This window comes from Eretmochelys imbricata, chromosome 11 (assembly GCF_965152235.1).
Source record: "Eretmochelys imbricata isolate rEreImb1 chromosome 11, rEreImb1.hap1, whole genome shotgun sequence".
Classification (NCBI taxonomy): domain Eukaryota; kingdom Metazoa; phylum Chordata; order Testudines; family Cheloniidae; genus Eretmochelys; species Eretmochelys imbricata.
This window is the reverse complement of record NC_135582.1, coordinates 29,996,688-30,002,094: the sequence shown is the minus strand read 5'-3', so window position 1 is coordinate 30,002,094 and position 5,407 is coordinate 29,996,688.

The window sequence follows — 5,407 nt, the reverse complement described above, 5'->3', positions numbered from 1 at the left end:
GTCCCAAAATACTATATTGTTTATAATTTAATATACTAAAGAGCATTTATCACCATAGCAGCTAGATGCCTATTTACAGATAGATGCAGAGTATTTTATCCCAGCAGCCAATGGCAAGAATCCTAGTATGCTAGGATTTGGGGTGAAAGGCTGCCCCTTTTGGTATCTTACTATGTAGTATCTTAAAGATTATCTTTAGCAGCTTGAATTGAACCCAAAAATAAACAGGGAAAGCTAGTTCAAATACAGTGGGATTCCATTAAACTGTAGTGATTAAGGCCAATATTAGTTGGTATTCATGTAACTTGTTTACTGTTTCAGATTTGAAACCCAATCTAACATTCTTACACAGGTTTTATTTTACACCGTACATGCTTAATGAAACTCATTTCTCTCTCTCCCTTTTTTCCTGTAGATTGTAAAAATACAGATTTTTGACACGACGGCCAGACTTCCTCTTTGTGAGTGCTCCAGTGTTAAACGTGAGGGATGATAGAGGTCAGTTTAACTATTTGTCTCTCATATTCACTAGCATTAAAATCTACTAACAGGGCAGTCAAACCCATTCGGTGAGAGGGACTGGATTCCATTTCCGATTTGGTCTGTAAGCCGGTATCCAAATTTAGGATTACACACAGTAGGTGCTATTAAAAAGTTAATTCCAATTTTAGAGGTATTACTGGTCCCAGCTGTATTCCCAATGTCAAGTTTGGAATCATCACTGGACTTGCTAATACCTTTAAAACTAGAATGCACTTTTTGTGGTGCTCTCTGTATTACCCTCAAGCCACAGCAATGTCACTGGGAGGGTTTTTGTCTTCTTAGTATATGCACAACATAGCTCAGGTGGCACATGACCATGATTCAGCATCAAATTGGGTCTGCTAGTTAGATCATTAGCTTCCCTGGCCCAGGCCGGGTACTGACGTTGAGTGCAATGTGGACACTGATTCATGCCCCCGGGAGGTTTGTCGAAAGATAAGCATGAAATCCTGGCTTCATTGAAGTCAGTGGGAGAAATTTTGTCATTGACTTCAACGAGGCTAGGATTTCAGTCCCATGAAAGTTGCCACTCTCAATATTGCTCAGAGGGAAAGCATTCTGACCGTTAGCATCAATGCTACTTCTTCCCTTTGTTTTTCTTCTTTTTCACTCTCCTTTCTGTTTCTCTACCGTTTTCCTCCTGCTTTCTGGCTGCATATCCTTCCTTGAAGCAACTCCCAATGCCACCTCTAATTTTTTGTGGACCACTCCCACTCACTTTCCTGTCCCATCTGCGAAAATGATCAGCAACAAAATAGTTAATGCTGACGTTTAAAGTCTCATCAACAGGCTGTAGAGTTAACACCCTAATGTGATTAATAACAGGTAGAAGAGAGCGCATCGAAGCTATTATTTCAGTTTATGTGAAGACTCAGGGAGAAAAGCTTGCATTCAGTTCACATTTGGAATGTTGTTATTGCTACCATGTGTTTCTTGATCTATTGGTTAGGTATTATTTACAGTTTCCAAATAACATTCCATGGTTTGGCAGGGTTCAGTTGCCTCTAGATCAACCACAGATTTACTTTGGGAGTGAGGACCCCGGTAGATGCAGGAGAGAAACTCGCATTTAGGGATGACCTTCTGAATTTGTAATACTTTTATTAGCACAGTTAGTAATATCACAAGCAATACAACATGGCAAAGTAGGGAGAAATGATGTAGAGTGTCAAGCAATCTCATACTCACATCATCTCTTGCTGGAGAGCCAGTAAGAGATAAGATGACCCACAAGCAGTCCTTGGCATGGCAGATTCCAGAAAATCTCTTTGAAATATAAAAGGCCAAGTACCTATTATCATAGGTTAGCTAATGCCTAGATTCCATGGGGGTTTCAGTCCCTTTTCATTATCTTATACTAATGTTGGGGTGTTCTCCTTTAGATCATTAAATCTTCTACCTCAAACTTATTAGCATACACATCTTGTACTATAAGGTCATTTATGGGTTAGTTACCTATGCTAAGTCTTTAGTCCTTCAGCTTCAGTTACTGTGGCTAAGCTTTTGTCTTACGGGTTTCAGATCTGCAGGCTTTTGTGTTACTGCTTTAACTCAGACCTATTCCTTAGCTGTATGCCAATATCACTGGCTATACATAAGGGTTAGCAATTTTATTCTTGAAAGAAAGCAGAATATGACACTTGGGGCCATATAAATCCATTAAGTGGTCTTGTATGTCTTGCATTCTGGCACCAAGATTGCAAATTGTTTTTTACATTTGCTGTTTTCAGATTAGCCACAAATGGATGGTTTTATACATCACAAAATCACGCCACATCTTACACAGGCTCTGGCATAAAAGCAGTTCTTCAGCTTAGAAGAACATTTTGGTTGGAGGGCAATACTCAGGATGCTTGTTGCAGTTTGGGCAGTTTAATTTTTTCTTAAGTTTTTATGAATGGATAAGCATAGTTATTGCTTTTGATCTTGGAGTATCCCTTCTCTGCACAGGGGAAAGCAATCTAAAGAATGTCAAAAGTGTATGCTTTTCTAATGTTTGTCCAAGCATAGAAAAATTGAAATAGAAAGCTGAACCTGCAATTACAAATATATTAGCCACAAAATAGAAAAGCCAGACAAACAATATGGATGGTGTGCGTATATAAAATTGTAAAAGAGAATTTCATACCAATAAACCTGTTGTACCTCACCATCTACTATCCTACACATGCCAGTGTGTTTCTGGGCTTTGCTTTTCTTAAGGTAAAACTTTACAGAGAAAATAATAGAAGAACCTACATCCATAGAATCATCGAATCATAGAATATCAGGGTTGGAAGGGACCTTAGGAGGTCATCTAGTCCAACCCCTTGCTCAAAGCAGGACCAATCCCCACTTAAATCATCCCAGCCAGGGCTTTGTCAAGCCTGAGCTTAAAAACTTCTAAGGAAGGAGATTCTACCACCTCCCTAGGTAACACATTCCAGTGTTTCACCACCCTCCTAGTGAAAAAGTTTTTCCTAATATCCAACCTAAACCTCCCCCACTGCAACTTGAGACCATTGCTCCTTGTCCTGTCATCTTCTACCACTGAGAATAGTCTAGAACCATCCTCTCTGGAACCACCTCTCAGGTAGTTGAAAGCAGCTATCAAATCCCCCCTCATTCTTCTCTTCCGCAGACTAAACAATCCCAGTTCCCTCAGCCTCTCCTCATAAGTCATGTGTTCCAGACCCCTAATCATTTTTGTTGCCCTTTGCTGGACTCTCTCCAATTTATCCACATCCTTCTTGTAGTGTGGGGCCCAAAACTGGACACAGTACTCCAGATGAGGCCTCACCAATGTCGAATAGAGGGGGACGATCACGTCCCTCGATCTGCTCGCTATGCCCCTACTTATACATCCCAAAATGCCAATTGCCTTCTTGGCAACAAGGGCACACTGCTGACTCATATCCAGCTTCTCGTCCACTGTCACCCCTAGGTCCTTTTCCGCAGAACTGCTGCCTAGCCATTCAGTCCCTAGTCTGTAGCTGTGCATTGGGTTCTTCCGTCCTAAGTGCAGGACCCTGCACTTATCCTTATTGAACCTCATCAGATTTCTTTTGGCCCAATAATCCAATTTGTCTAGGTCCCTCTGTATCCTATCCCTGCCCTACAGCGTATCTACCACTCCTCCTAGTTTAGTATCATCCGCAAATTTGCTGAGAGTGCAATCCACACCATCCTCCAGATCATTTATGAAGATATTGAACGAAAACGGCCCCAGGACCGACCCCTGGGGCACTCCACTTGACACCGGCTGCCAACTAGACATGGAGCCATTGATCACTACCCTTTGAGCCCGACAATCTAGCCAACTTTCTACCCACCTTATAGTGCATTCATCCAGCCCATACTTCTTTAACTTGCTGACAAGAATACTGTGGGAGACCGTGTCAAAAGCTTTGCTAAAGTCAAGAAACAATACATCCACTGCTTTCCCTTCATCCACAGAACCAGTAATCTCATCATAGAAGGCGATTTGATTAGTCAGGCATGACCTTCCCTTGGTGAATCCATGCTGACTGTTCCTGATCACTTTCCTCTCATGTAAGTGCTTCAGGATTGATTCCTTGAGGACCTGCTCCATGATTTTTCTGGGGACTGAGGTGAGGCTGACTGGCCTGTAGTTCCCAGGATCCTCCTTCTTCCCTTTTTTAAAGATTGGCACTACATTAGCCTTTTTCCAATCATCCGGGACTTCCCCCGTTCGCCACGAGTTTTCAAAGATAATGGCCAATGGCTCTGCAATCACAGCCGCCAATTCCTTTAGCCCTCTCGGATGCAACGCGTCTGGCCCCATGCACTTGTGCACGTCCAGCTTTTCTAAATAGTTCCTAACCACCTCTTTCTCCACAGAGGGTTGGCCATCTACTCCCCATTCTGTGATGCCCAGTGCAGCAGTCTGGGAGCTGACCTTGTTTGTGAAGACAGAGGCAAAAAAAGCATTGAGTACATTAGCTTTTTCCCCATCCTCTGTCGTTAGTTTGCCTCCCTCATTCAGTAAGGGGCCCACACTTTCCTTGGCTTTCTTCTTTTTGCCAGCATACCTGAAGAAACCCTTCTTGTTATTCTTGACATCTCTTGCTAGCTGCAGCTCCAGGTGCGATTTGGCCCTCCTGATTTCATTCCTACATGCCCGAGCAATATTTTTATACTCTTCCCTGGTCATATGTCCAACCTTCCACTTCTTGTAAGCTTCTTTTTTATGTTTAAGATCCGCTAGGATTTCACCGTTAAGCCAAGCTGGTCGCCTGCCATATTTACTATTCTTTCGACACATCGGGATGGTTTGTCCCTGTAACCTCAATAGGGATTCCTTGAAATACAGCCAGCTCTCCTGGACTCCTTTCCCCTTCATGTTAGTCCCCCAGGGGATCCTACCCATCCGTTCCCTGAGGGAGTCGAAGTCTGCTTTCCTGAAGTCCGGGGTCCGTATGCTGCTCCTTACCTTTCTTCCCTGTGTCAGGATCCTGAACTCAACCAACTCATGGTCACTGCCTCCCAGATTCCCATCCACTTTTGCTTCCCCCACTAATCCTTCCTGGTTTGTGAGCAGCAGGTCAAGAAAAGCTCCCCCCCAGTTGGCTCCTCTAGCACTTGCACCAGGAAATTGTCCCCTACATTTTCCAAAAACTTCCTGGATTGTCTATGCACCACTGTATTGCTCTCCCAGCAGATATCAGGAAGATTAAAATCACCCATGAGAACCAGGGCGTGCGATCTAGTAGCTTCTGCGAGTTGCCGGAAGAAAGCCTCATCCCTCATCCCCCTGGTTCGGTGGTCTATAGCAGACTCCCACCACTACATCACTCTTGTTGCTCACACTTCTAAACTTAATCCAGAGACACTCAGGTTTTTCTGCAGTTTCGTACCGGAGCTC